This window comes from Lissotriton helveticus, chromosome 9 (assembly GCF_964261635.1).
Source record: "Lissotriton helveticus chromosome 9, aLisHel1.1, whole genome shotgun sequence".
Taxonomy (NCBI): Eukaryota; Metazoa; Chordata; class Amphibia; order Caudata; family Salamandridae; genus Lissotriton; species Lissotriton helveticus.
Window position 1 is genome coordinate 547774836 of NC_136070.1, and position 14894 is coordinate 547789729.

General features: G+C 46.1%; 1 protein-coding gene across 9 annotated transcripts in view; it reads left to right on the plus strand.

The window, feature by feature from the left end:
* Positions 1 to 14894, plus strand: part of DPF2 (double PHD fingers 2) — a 411270-nt gene that overhangs the window by 110168 nt on the left and 286208 nt on the right. The gene's annotated exons all lie outside the window — the stretch shown is intronic.

Below are 14894 nucleotides of genomic sequence, written 5' to 3' on the forward strand. Positions count from 1 at the left end.
AGAAATAGATCAAGGTGAGTGTCGGGCTGAGCGGCCCTGCCCTGGTTCATTATGTCGGAATCCTAGTTCACATTTGGAGCTTTCTATTTTCAACTGGAGTCTTGTAAAACATCCATCTCGTGCGATGAAGTTCAATAAAGATCACGGCACCCATCTCACCAGACAACCCAGAAGGCACGTTCTGTGAATGCAGGAACACAAATATTGACACCCTGTAAGCACAGATACCCAGACACATTCTGTGTAGAGTGACGCACAGGCTAGCACACAGAGACACTCACAGATGCACCGAGACGGCCGCACGTGCACTCTTTTGTGCAAACTGTGTAGACTAGCACAGAAAAACCGAGAAAGGCGGGTAGGACTATAATAACAGTCAGAAGAGTACACTCTCATCCGGGGGCGCGGCTGCTCTGTGTGACGCAGAGACAAAATATGGAGACGTCATCTATCCGGATGTAACCCTGAAAGTTGTAATTTGAGCGGATCGGGCCAGGTCCGTTCGGGACACCACTCCATTGGACCTACGCTGCTAACAGGGAAGACCTGCCCCGCTGAGCAGAGTGCTTAGTACAGCTATGCTTGGTTCTAGCTTTAACAAAATGTCATAGTTGTGTGTGTGAAGCGTCCAGTTGTCACAAGAGTCCCCCTTGGAGTATTACACTCCACAACAGAGAGAGCTGGGGAGCAATCGCCAGAAGCAAGCACGCCGGAGGCTTCCGGACAGTCTCGGCTGCCTGCTCCTTCCGGTGCTCTGCCCGGGCAGGGCTTCCTGCACAGCACCGGAGGAAGGAACAGTGTGTACTCCAGGGGCCTGCAGTTCGAGAGCGTAAGAGACACAGCCGGTAAATATAAAATGCACCCCTTCTCTAAATAGCCAGCTTAAACATTTAAAGATTCGGCTCTTTTGAAGAGTGGGCGTTAACAAATGCAATACCACTCAAATAAAAAGACGGCTTCAAAGAGAAGTGTAAAGCAGACCCCTGTCATGCAGAAGTCCCCCCCCCCACCTCTTCAAGGTGACTCCAATCCGAATAAAGCCTACAAATACCTGAGTTAACCATCCTCAGGGGAACACGAATAACCAGTGGCATAATGCAAAATGCTGGCCCCCTGCAGAATGTGTTGAGGGCCCCCTGATCTGTCAATGGCTCACAAATATTAATTGGCCTTGGGCTGAAAGACCCGCCCCTTAAGAGATGGGGGCAGGGGGGGGCCCCAATGCGCAGCAGGGGGTTGCATAATGCAACCTATCCTTACGGCTTTCAAAGAACAGTCCTAGCAGACAGCCTAGTGCGGACACCCAGAGCTCCTCACAACAAGGCAGGTAAACACTGGTTGGGAGGGGACCTGACCACACCATGCACAGAGAGCAGCCACTTCACTAGCATAAAAATCTTGGAAATCCCCTTCTTCATATGCTCCTCCACTTGTAAGAAAAGATTAACAGTTAGAGGGCCCACCCTCTTGGACACAACACCGAAACTCTACTGCCTTCCAAGAAAATTTCAAATTGGCTTCTCCATAGAGAGTATGAAAAACTCCCTCTTCTGAAGCACCACTTCATCCGACATGGCACACGCACACGAAGGAGCGCAGTTCTCACCTGTTTTTCATCTCCGGACCCTCAGCTGAGCTATAGCCTTGTAAAAATTTTAAAGGCAGTGAAAAAAAAATGCCCGGACTTGATCCTTGAACTGACTTAATACAAAAAAAATCTGATTTTAAACATCTGATTTAAACCTGTTTTAAAACAGAAACTGCGTCTATTGTCTAAATACTAGTGTGACAAATGAAAGGTTAACATATTTTAAAATCAGGATGAACAGAAAAGCAACGTCCACACCATGCTGGTTCTAAAAAAACATGTCATTTTATATTGTGTTTTATTTTAATTCATATTTTGTATTTGTATGGCATTGGTTTTAATTAACGGTGCAAATAAACTTACTATTACTTACTACCCTCTTCTGAGTGAGCTGCAGCTATCTTTGGCAAGCTTGCAATGGGTTTGTGTCTTGAAAATGTTCAAAGTAATTACAATTAAAAAATTCCACTGCATCTAGGTTGAGTTATCAATTCTGGCTGAAGGCAGGCACCGAGCTTTTAAAATGAAACTTCTGAGGAGGTTCAGAGGAGTTTGGAGATGGGTGTGATCTTTAGCAAATATGTAAAACACGTTGATACCTATAACAGTTTTGTACTTTGTTAAAATTCTGACAAATTCTCGGTTGCCTGCACTCAAACTTTTTTTGTGGGCATTGGAATTTAGAAAATAGGAAAAACAGACCGATCACAGCACACTTCATATATCTGTTATATTCTATTTAGCACTGCTGTCATTGGCTAGGATTCAGTACTGCACTACAGAAGGAGGACTATGGGCCAAAGGTTTCTGAGGACAGCGAAGAACAAACAATGTTTTCACACTAAGATAACATTACCCCATAAATGCCATAGTTACCCTAAATCTTACAGCATTTCTACGCATTTGGATAACATTGCCCCATACATGCCAGAGTCGCCCTAAATACTACAGCCTTAACACATAGCTCTTTCAGTGTGCATCTTGGGCCCAGAAGTTAGAATGTCCTTATATTAGTTTTGTGTATCCTGTTTTCTATCAAAGATGTAGCTCTGACCTGGACCCAGCGGAGGTTTCTGGGAGAGTGCGTCGGGGCTCCGCTCCCTTTACTTTCGTCCCCAGGTCGGAACTGGAGAATAAAACAAACGTGTCAATGCAAAAAATGCTAAAGTGCTTTTTAGAAATAAACAAATTTAAAAAAAGGACCCACACGCTCGATCTAGTCTTGCAGGCTTCTGGCTAGAGGGTTGCTGCTGCACACTGCCATTCACCGCAGTCATTCTTGCTGTTTGGTGAATGACTTCCACATTCTCCAAACCTACCCAGAGTCTAGAGTATTTGCCAGGCTGGCAATCTCACAGCCCGCGCTGTATTTAGTGTGAGACGCCATTCTGCTCCTGCGTTCCAGTTCCACTGCCTGAAGACTTGTGCAACAACGTTGCCCACTGCAGGTTGCATGTGTGTTGGTCTAAATGAACAAGCTAACTTCCCTCAATATCCTGCAGCCCCAGTCCTGGAGTGGGGCAGGTAAATTTTGAATAAACGTAGTCGCTGTTCGAGTATTAACAGCATCACTACTGCTAACAGGTGACCTAGCTGAACAGTGCAATATGTGCCTTAAGCGTTTTTCTCTTTTCCATTTTCTCTTCGTAATTAATTTTTGCATCCCACACATTCCACTGATACGGATAGGACACCGCTGTCATCCTGCATGCAAGCGCCTAATGCAACATTCTATATATGCATGTATTGTATACCCTAAACCTAGGTGGTAAACAAGGGATTACTGAAGTGTACACCGTAGAGGAGCGGGGTGACTCAGGATCGTGCACAAAGTGGAGGGAAGAGGAGGCGGTGTAGATTTCATTCTTATTAAGACCCGGGAGGTGGTGGGGGAACTCAATGCTCTTCATCTTTTGATAAAACTTCCAATGCACAACATTTAAAAGGCACAACATTTAAAAGGCACCACATTGCAGCCGCAGGTCATTCATAAAAAGAGCTGCTCATTTTGGCACTGGGGATCCAGGTTCGTATCCCGGCAATCTCCCAGCATCTTATGATTCTAGGCACATCATTAAACTTCCCTGCGCTAGTAATATGACCTTGTGTAATGTAATTGGTGCTCATGTAAAGCACTCCAATACTATTCAGGTCGAGTCCGTGCATATAAAACTGCCTGAAAAAATTGTGCAGAGAATCTAACAACATTTTATCGTGAACACGTTCCCTTACTGACTACTGACACAGGACTAAATGGAGTCAGCTCCCGCCACTGCAGTTCAAGACACCTCTTATTTGCAGGCCCCAGCACACGGAATAAGTGCTTAAAAATGTCCACGTGCAAAGGATCAAGAAATTTGAATGTGCCTGCTATTTCCAATTTCCTCCGTCCCCATGGACCAGCCACCCACAATGTCAAAGCTGAAAAAGCAGAAACTACTCTCAATATGTGAGCAGAGCTTCATCAGATGAGTGCAATGATTGGGGAATGAGGGGGTTTACCTAAGGGCAATGCCCTGTGGGCAATGACCTGTGGGGGGCACACAGCAGGAGAAATGCTAGATTCGCCAGTCGAGTTGAAGAACAGGAAGAAGAGGGTTTCAGCGCAGCCGTTGTACATAAGGGAGCAGGAAGAGAACACAAGTAGCCTGCGAAAGTGAGGGCAACACGAGTTCTATCGGTAGGCTGGAGGTGCTGTATTTTCAGAGCCTTCAACCCTATGTGTTCTTGCAGAAGTGGGCCCTTGTATGAATTCACTGCTTTCCTAGCATGGCTGAATGCCTCCTCCGAAGCTTGTTTTCAAGCGACCGGAAGCATTTCCAGGCCACTTTCTACTGCTGTACTGCTGGGACACCCGTCCTCTCCCCCTCTCTGGATGCTCCTGCTGCAGGCCCTGTTCTGTGACCTTCTGTATTGTAGAGCCCATGTACCTAGTAGTCACAGATGCTGCACCGCAATTTTGGAGTGAAAGGCAGATAGGTGCATTTATTTCACGCTTGTCTTCACTTGGCCATGTCGATCTTCTTCGAGTTCGCTGCGCAAGCATCTGAGGGTGACTTTGGGCCACAGCAGGCTATCAGTTTTGCCCAGGTGTAAATGTAATATGTAGTATAATGTAGAATAATGTTAGCTACTTCCAGGATGTTGATTCTGTACTTTTTCTTGTAGCACATTAGTCTTGTACAGTGCATAGTTTGAACTGAGTTGCACCACTTTTTTTATTTTGCTAATGCTTTGTTTATTTTATAGATGCAGCATAAGTGTATATTTTGTATTTCCCCATAATGCACTAATTATGACCTTTAATTGCAAAGTGATCTGCATGTCATTCGGTCCCATAAGTGTGTCAAGCATTTGTGCTGCATTATATGCAGAATCCGTATTGGTGACTAACTTTTAGATAACCACTTGTGTTAAGCTTGGAAGTTTTTCTTTGTGTTGGCCTCAGTTAAGGTGAACTACAGCAAACCTTTGCCAGGACAAACCTCCTTCCTAAGGGTCACACAAGTCTCATGTCTATGGGTGAGAATGCTCACATCGCTGAAAGGCTGCTTGTAATGTGTCTCACATGGTCATGTGTTGGCCTGCAAGAGCTCTCAGTTGGCTGACTAGTGCATATCAAACCTCTTTCGCAGCACCCTGTCTAGCTAGCTGCTTATAACATAATGCTCTCAATTTTAGTGGGCATATAATATTCAGGTAGTTCTTCCATATGTGCTCTTCCGATTGTCTCCTGCAGTGGTGTAATTGCATATATGTCAAATTATCACTCCACTGCAAACAATAAATATAATTAAAAAACAGTGTCATTTACAATGCCAAAAGTTCCCACTTTTAATAATGCGAGACCTATTGCATTGCAAATGCTTGTTATATTGTGTATCTACTGCTTAAATACTTTACACCAGGCCTCTCCAACGAGTAGCTTGTTATTGACTGGTAGCTCTTCAGCTACCTTTAAGCAGTTCTTCAATTCTGTGCATTTGATACGATAGCACAGTTATCTTCAGGAACTCATAAAAGGTTGGAGACTTGCGGCATGATTTTCATTGCACATAAGTAACCCTTACTTAAAGATTGGGGACTCCTGCTTTACACGTTGGTTTGATTTAAACATGACTGCTTTGTGTCGCATTACCAGGTATTTACCACAGGTGTATTTTATTTGTGTGAATTCTAGCAGGTGGGGGCCTTATTCTCTGACATGGGCACTTGTTCACCCCTAATAATAATCTGCTTACCTGCACTTCATTTTTGTGTAATGCTGGTTGTTTCATTCTAGCCTGTGCTGCACGTGTTCTTTACATAAGAGTCAATTGCAGTAATATAACTGCTTGTGTTTGGCATTTCCCACTTCACACCTCCCTTTTTCCTACACTTGGTGAATGGTTTCTCTGCCTTTTGAAGTAATGATTTTCTCTTATTGGACTAGAAGACCTTTTTTCTAATTCTTCTATCAGGGGTGAAAGAGGGTTTCATTTGTTTGTCACAAACATATTTTGTTTTACTGTTCATGTTTTACTATTCATGCAAGTTTATGTGAATGGCAGCCACGTCTCAAAATAGCAATAGAATTTGCAGAGTTTGAAAAAGTATCCAACATATTGCATGTTTTTATTGTCTGATGTCCTCAATTCTAAACCACCTACTAATTAGGCAAAAACATAATAAATATGAAATTATCGTAATGGAAAGCTGTGTTTCTAGCGAACCTACACCGTGGAGGCAAGATAACTGTGAAACTCGCATATTCTACATCAGAGGGTGCTTCTGTGAGCTGTTTCAACTGTGTTTACTAGGGCCTGTGCACTTCGTTTTTTTGGCCAGCAGAGGGAGTAAAGTGTTATTCAAACAGTATTGTTAGATTTTAAGTTAGTGAGGCCTTTACCTGCAGTAGTCCAAAGTGTGAATTGAGCCTGTCTGTCTCCTAGGAGGATCTGAACACAAAAAGCAGCTCCCCAGCCCCCACCCCGAGGCCAGCAGACCATAGGCTATTCAGCTATGAGGCAAGTCTGAGCCCTCCTCTCACACCTGCCCAGGCCACTTAAGGCCTTGCTGGGTGCACCCCAAATCATTCCCCTCCATCTTGTGAGTTGCAGCCTACCTGTGCCCCAGACTGCAGTGAGCAGAGGCCAGGAAGTGGTAAGGAGACAGACTAGTGCTGTCTCTTCCCAAAACAAAAAGTTGTTTAAAAAACGATTTACCCTTTCGGTGATTACTGTCTTTGCCTGTGGTTGTTACAGTTTAAAATTGTAGTTTTGACCTGCCTGTGATTGCCTATTTTATCACCTGTTTTGTGTTTTAAACTTGTGGTTTTTCCCTGCCCATGATAACTCCCATTTAACGTGTTGAATTGTGGGATTTGAAGTCCAACCTCTGTAGTTTATCCCTCTCATTCCTTGGTGACACATCTGTTTCCCTCCAAATTTCTCCTTTGCTCTGTGCTAAGATCTGTATGTTAAAACAGTGCACCCCCAGACACCATTTTGTGTTCACAAGCCTGTGAAACCAGCCCACACCCTGCCTCTAACTCCCGCCCCGCCCCCCCAGCAATAGGGATATTCTACATCAAAAGGTGCTTCTGTGAGCTGTTTAAACTGTGTTTACTAGGGCCCATGCACTTCGTTTTTTGGCCAGCAGAGGGAGTAAAGTGTTATTCAAACAGTATTGTTAGATTTCAAGTTAGTGAGGCCTTTACCTGCAGTAGTCCAAAGTGTCGATTGAGCCTGTCTGTCTCCTAGGAGATTCTGAACAGGAAAATCAGCTTCCAACTCCCTGGCCAGCAAACCTTGTCTGAGGTGTCTGGGACATTATACGGTCTGCTAGTGGTTGGTACATGTGTACACTGATTGGTGGTTGTATCTGGTGTTTCTATCGGATTAGGGTTGATGTCCTCATTGGTTGGGTATTTGAGGGTTCTTATTGGTTTCTGGGTCTGTGACTCAATCATTGTAGGGTTGGGACTAGGGCTAGGGTTAGGATTTCTATTGGAAGTAGGGACTAGGGCTTCCTATGTTATTGGTTGTTGGGAGTAGGGTGGGTCTAGGGCTAGGGTTAGACCTTTAATTGGAAGTAGCGACTAGGGCGTCTGGTGTGATTGGTTGCTCGACTAGTTTTGGGACTAGGAATAGGGTTAGGCTTTCTATTGGAAGTAGGGACTAGGGCTACCTGTGCCATTGGTTGCTTGGACTTAGGTTGGGACTACTGGTAGGGCTAGGGCCTTTATTGGACGTAGAGATCATGGTTTTGAACTTATTGGGTGCTTGGACTAGGGCTAACATTGGCTGTACGGTCCTGGTCTCCTATTGGTTCTAGATTTTAGGGCTAGTGTAGTGATTGGATAATGTTAGTGCTAGGGTTCCCATTGTCTGAAGGGGTCTCCTGATTACTAGGGCTGTAAGAGGCCAGGCTTAGGGCGTCTCAGCCCGGGCGTCGAGGCTAAGGCGAAGAGGACAAGGACAGTTGGCTGTTTGAACCTATTAACGGCAGAGAGGACAAGGGCAGTTTCCTGTTTGAGCCTGTTAAGGGCAGAGAGGACAAGGGCAGTTTCCTGTTTGAGCCTGTTAAGGGCAGAGAGGACAAAGGCAGTTGCCTGTTTGATCCTGTTCGAGACTGGTTGGGACTAGGGCCAGGAATTATGCCCTTTTTAGGTTTCGACTGCAAAAAGCTGCGCAAGCAGCTTTTGCGCAGGAGAAATCTTATGAGAACTGTAGTGTGGCTTTGGGTCGGCCCTCGTCATTCATTGGCTGGCTCCATAAATGGAGCCTAGCCATTGGACGAGGGGCCTGTCCATCAATGCCGGACCAGACACGGGGGCGTTCCCGAGATTCTTTTCCTTTTGCCGACGTCACGCGACGCCGGGAACGCCCCCGTGTCTGGTCCGGCCGGGCCGTGTTTGCTGTTCCCTCCTCCCTCCCGACGTCCGTGTCCTTTCCCGCCCCCCTCGTCCTCTCCCGCCCCCTCGTCCTCTCCCGCCCGCCCCCCTCGTCCTCTCCCGCCCCCTCGTCCTCTCCCGCCCGCCCCCCTCGTCCTCTCCCGCCCCCCCGTGTCCTCACAAACAAATATTGGTATCCCGTCCCGCCCGCGGGTTTCTTCAGCCGGCCGGCCAATCCCAGCGCGGCCGGCCGGAAGTGCCCGCCCCCCCCGCCGCCCAGCGCGAGAAGAGGAGCCACGGCGAGCGCTGGAAGTCTGCGCTGCTCCCGGCCGGGTGACAGCAGACTGGGAGCCCAGAGAGGAACTCCCGCAGCACCCGGGTGAAGCGAGGCGGGACTGGCCTGCAGCGCTGCCACCCCGGCCGCCTCACTTGGAAGGAGGAAGAAGCGGGCGAGGGTGGGGGGCTAACCGGACAGGAGCGGAGGGCCGGCCAGCCGAGGAAGTCCAGGTGAGTGGTTCGTGCTCAGAGCATGAAGCACAAAATAGAAGTTTACTGTCTGCGTTTTCTATGCGTGTTAGCTTGAATTTGCACAAATGATACCACAATGAGCTTTCAACAGCTTGTAGGTGAGCCCCGAGTATTTTAAGGAGGTCTTGAAACTGCCTAAGAGAAAAACTGGACGACTGGTCTGTAGGAATTAAGCCTCTCGCCACTACCCTACCTGATCTCTGGCAGTCGAATGCTTACAATTACAAAATCCACTCTTTAAATTTCAATTCATATCAAAAGGCACAGTTCTAGGGATCTGGCTACAAATAAGAAAAGGTTAAGGGAAAACAAACAGCAAATAAAATGTTACAAAAACGGGCAGACCTAGTTAAAAGCACTTTCATGTTTATAGGGAGCGTTAGTTTCTTTTGAATGACGTCAAGAGTCATGTAAATGTACAAGCTCCGATCCAACATGGCAGAAGTGTAACCCATTCTTGCATAATTATGGCTTCAGAGCCAACCAGGAGATGATTAGGTCAGAAAACAATTCAACCGTACTCTATTCCAAGGGAGTAAATGAACAAGCTAACTATTGCTCTGAACACACCAACAAACCGTAATGGTTAGTTAAATGCTATTTAGAGCAATGACTTCAGAAAAAGTAAAATGTGACACCCTGTAAATACATGTGCTAGCATGTACTGTTGTAGATTCACGTGCTCTGCCACTCCAGTCATCAAGTAGTGGGCTCAGATGTCGCAACATGTTTTTCTTTTAAGAACTTGGATTCACAAGACACGGCTCATAGTCCACACTACATAGGGACACAGGCTACACCTTAGATTCCCTTCTGTCCAGTGGGTGAGTAGTGTAAGGGTAGTGTCAAAGAGAAGTGTGAACATCGCCAGCTTCTGAGGAAGAGGGTGCGCATATGTGATCTATAGCACAACACGCTAGGAACAGATGCTTACAGGGTCAGTAATAACAGATATTTTATCTGTAGATACAAATGCTCTTTATAGACTTAAATGCATTTTACCCAAAGCAGTGGCTAGCGGGCAGATGATGCAGATGTTTGGAACAAAGCCATTGAAGTTTGGCCCACAAGTGCCTCTTGACGGGCTAGAATATACAATCAGAAATGTTTGGTAAATGTATGCGAGTTCACCAAGTGGCAGCTTCACAGATGACAGATATCAGGATGTTATAGAGGAAAGCCATAATGGCACCCTTTTTAAGCATGGTGTGGGCCTGTCTGCTTGACTGTTTATTGGTATTTGAAAATTCTGGGTTATTTTATGGGCTGTGGATGCCATTTTAGGAATGAAAGGTTTCGGGCATGGCAGTGTAACAGTGCACAGTGCGAACATATTTATCCAGTATGTTGGTGAATGCTGGTTAGATTTGTGTCTTGCATGTTGGCTAAGCGCATGGACATACTGCTTCTGATTTTATCGGGTACCTTTGGCATGCATGTTGGGGAGCTGCAAGTTCTCGCTGTTAGTCAGGCTTGGTCATGGGCTCGTTTCATGTGTATCTTCACGTCACATATTCAGTTTTGGATCATGTGCTGCATGTTAAGTTTACGTCTTGAACAGGCTAGTTGTGTTTTTTTTTCTTAAGTCAAACTGTGAGCAACATGTAAACAGACTGTGTAGTCGCTTACATCGTGTTATGTTTGTGTATAAGTCGTGGGCTTGCTTGTGTCATGTGTTTACTGTATTTAAGTCATGGGCAGACTGTGGGTCCCATGTGTTGCATTGCACCATGTTGTGGTTGAATCATGGACAGTCAATGGATCACAGCATGATTTGCTTGGACTAGTTGTAGTTAATAGACAGGCTGTGGGTCACGTGCACCATTGCAGAGGGTGTGCAATTCATGAGCAAGCTACGTAGTCCCATGATGATTGTTTTGGCTACATTGTGTTTGTGGTGTATTTGTGTGTGTATTGTGTTTGTTTTCCATGCTAGGTATAAACCGTGGGCAGGATGGGGCTGTCACATGCTTCTCACCATGGTTTGCTTTGTGAGTGTGGTAAATAAGGATGCCTACTTGTGCTTGTTGGACAGAGGGAGGGGTGTGCCCTGTATGCTGTGTATCTAGTGTCTGCTGACTGTGTCTATAGTGTCTGTGAAGTAATGTGCAGTATATTCTACCAGTCAGCTGGAAGAGCGAAGAAGTAGTGCTGAACTGCTGTCAACGTGTTCCTGGTGGGGGTTTATTGCCAGTGGACTTACTTCGTACAACCCACTTCTTGTGCCACATCGATATGCGCAGGTATGGCTTGATACGTGCTGTGGTCAGTTCCTTTCAGCCGTCTGCATTGGACATCTTGCTCTATATGAAGACAGCTATGGACTGAATTTCTGCTTGTAACTACCCCTCTTTGTGTCGACTTCTAGTAATAAATCTCCATTTGTGATACATTTTACCCGGATATATTGCTTACTTCGTCATTACGCTCCATTCACTATTGAACAATGAAAGTAAAAGTACATGACCTAGGAGATTCCTGTACGTTTACCCCCTTTTTAGGTCTGGCTTGATAGCCCATCTGCTGCGAGACCTTCTGTGATCATCAGGGGTACTACATAGAGTTGCTCCGGCTACGCACACATGTTGGTTGTCAGAAGCACAGCATGTGATTGGACATCAGTTGTAGTAGTCCGCCTAAGATATTGTTTAATTGCACTTATGAGTCATGCACCGTTCATGATATGCTTTATAGGTACTTTATTTTCCCCACATCGCCAAGGACTCGACCATCCCTCAGCACTGACACCGCAAGCTTTAATAACCACAGAGCTAAGGTTGAAAACAGTAGTGTCCGTCTGTCTGTGTGCCTGTAGTGTCCGTCTGTCTGTGTGCCTGTAGTGTCCGTCTGTCTGTGTGCCTGTAGTGTCCGTCTGTCTGTGTGCCTGTAGTGTCCGTCTGTCTGTGTGCCTGTAGTGTCCGTCTGTCTGTGTGCCTGTAGTGTCCGTCTGTCTGTGTGCCTGTAGTGTCCCGCTGTCTGTGCGCCTGCAGTGTCCATCTGTCTGATTGCAATGTCCGTCTATCTGTGTGCCTGCGGTGATCGGCTGTCTGCCTGCCTGCAGTGTCCGTGGTCCGTCTGTCTGTGTGTGTGCCTGCAGTGTCCGTCTGTCTGTGTGCGTGCAATGTCAGCCTGTCTGTGTGTCTGCAGTGTCCGAGGTCCGTCTGTCTGTCTGTGTGCCTCCAGTGTCCGTCTATCTGTGTGCCTGCAGTCTCTGTCTGTCTGTGTGCCTGCAGTGTCTAAGGTCCGTCTTTCTGTGTGCGTGCTGCAATGTCAGCCTGTCTGTTCGTTCCCCCAGCAAAAAAAAGTGAGCAACCACTGTCAAGGAAACCACAGTGTCATGGAGCAGCCCCTCTCCTATCTGTTCCTTCCTTCAACAAATCTCGCACAGGGTGAAACGCCGAAGATGCACCACTCCGTGCCAGCAGGAATAAGAGGACTTTGCAAACAGCAAAAAAAAAAATGGAGCACATTAAAACTTGGCTGCGCAGCCATGTAAGAGGCAGGGCATGTCTGCGCTTGTGCAAAGTAGTATATTATAACCAGCCACGTAAGAGGGCCGATCTGTGCTTGCGCAGAGTCCCCATCTCCAGACCTCACACGCGTCACCCAGCATCACAGGCACTGGTCACGCTCGAACCCGCGCCATCTTAAACCTTTGCACCTAGGATCTCCGTGCAAATCAGAGCGCTCCACAGCCCGGGGATGAAGTGCTGTGTAAATGTCACAGTGCAGTACATGGTATAGGCCAATTCTACTACAGTACCTGCTTCAGTGCACACTTGCACTGAGAACAACTGCTGTGCTGTGACAGCTGTGTGGGCGGATGGCTGTGAGAGCTGTGTGGGCTGTGAGAGCTGTGTGGGCTGTGAGAGCTGTGTGGGCTGTGAGGGCTGTGAGGGCTGTGAGAGCTGTGTGGGCTGTGAGAGCTGTGTGGGCTGTGAGAGCTGTGAGAGCTGTGTGGGCTGTGAGAGCTGTGTGGGCTGTGTGGGCTGTGAGAGCTGTGTGGGCTGTGTGGGCTGTGTGGGCTGTGTGGGCTGTGTGGGCTGTGTGGGCTGTGTGGGCTGTGTGGGCTGTGTGGGCTGTGAGGGCTGTCAGGGCTGTGAGGGCTGTGAGCTGTGTTGGGCTGAGAGCTGTGAGGGCTGTGAGGGCTGTGAGGGCTGAGAGGGCTGTGTGGGCTGTGTGGGCTGTGAGGGCTGAGAGAGCTGAGAGCTGTGTGGGCTGAGAGAGCTGAGAGCTGTGTTGGGCTGAGAGCTGTGTGGGCTGTGTTGGGCTGAGAGCTGTGTGGGCTGTGTTGGGCTGAGAGCTGTGTGGGCTGTGTTGGGCTGAGAGCTGTGTGGGCTGTGTCGGCTGTGGGCTGTGTGGGCTGAGAGAGCTGTGTGGGCTGTGAGAGCTGTTGGCAATATAAATAACAATGCCATTTATTTATAAGTAAAAAAAAAAGAAATGTCATGAGCAATGCCAATAACTCTAACTTTTCCAAAGGCGAAACCATTGCATTGTAAATGCTTGTTCTCATTTAGTAATACCCAGCCTACACCATCCACATCCACAGACGGAGCAACACACTCACACCAAATGTACACCACGCACAACACTATGCACAGAGTAATGTACCAGCATGCACCACAATATATAAGCAATTGTTTTCACTATAGATATGTACCTATCTTTGTGTATTACTTTGTATAAACATGTAATATAATATTATGTTAAGAGAAAAAATAATAATAAATAAATAGAAACGATCTTTGGTCTACATATACATACTTCCATTGTGCATCTATGTACCTTCCATGTACTTGGATCTGTGTGTCTGTTACTTTTCTCCTGAAAAAGCATATCCAATGCACTACCCTATTTCTCATCCTGTGCCTCTATCAATTTCGTTAATCTACATATACTTACCTCCTTTATGTATCTATATACTTTCAACGTACTTATGGATCTATATATTTATCACTTTCTTCTAATTTAGCATTTCCAATGCACGACCCTATTTCCCAGCCTATACTTCGCTCAATATATCTTCTAGCCCAACCTTCTGACTCATCTCAAACTTCTTTCTACTTCTCCTTCCAATGCACTACCCTATCTCTCATCCTATACATCTATCAATACATCCTCTGCATCCACTCTCTCATTTATCCCAAACCCCATACCACTACTATGATCACCAAAATAACCCTTTCTAAACTCTCTCCTACTCGACCCCTCCTTGCATCATCTGACACCTCTTTTTACTATACCGATCCCCTAAAACAAACCTTTCTAAACTCTTCCCTCTGACTCCTCCCCTCCAAAACTCCTTTTTACTCATCCAAAAGCCTCCTCCTACTGCTAAGACCTAAAAATAAAAAATCCTTCACTCTTTTATCCCTCCACTTTCCTTTTCAATCAAAATTAACAGACTAACATGTTCACTTCTCAAATTCCATATTCAACTATACTAATATACTACCCAAATAACTGAATAACATATCCACTACTCAAATTACTTCATATTTATACTATACTAATTTTCAACACTAATCCTTTATGGGTTCCGGAGTGGCGTGCTACTCGCCAGAAAAGCGCTTCAACACCCATCAGGGGAACAAGTGCTATATGAATGTAACTCTTTCTTCCCATTTTATCCCTCTGCTATTCTTCTCACTCCAAGTAACTGACTAATATCCACCATTGAAATTACTTCATATTTCACCATATTAATTCACCACTAAACCTTTATAGGCTTCCTGAATAGCGTGCGTCAACACGCACTATATAAATACAAACCTTTGTCCTCCTCTATCCTTCTGCTATCATTCCAAATCCAAATAACTGACTAACCTATCCACCACTTAAAATGTACTTGCATGTTTCACTATACTAATTCAACACTAATCCTCTATGGGTCTCGGAGTA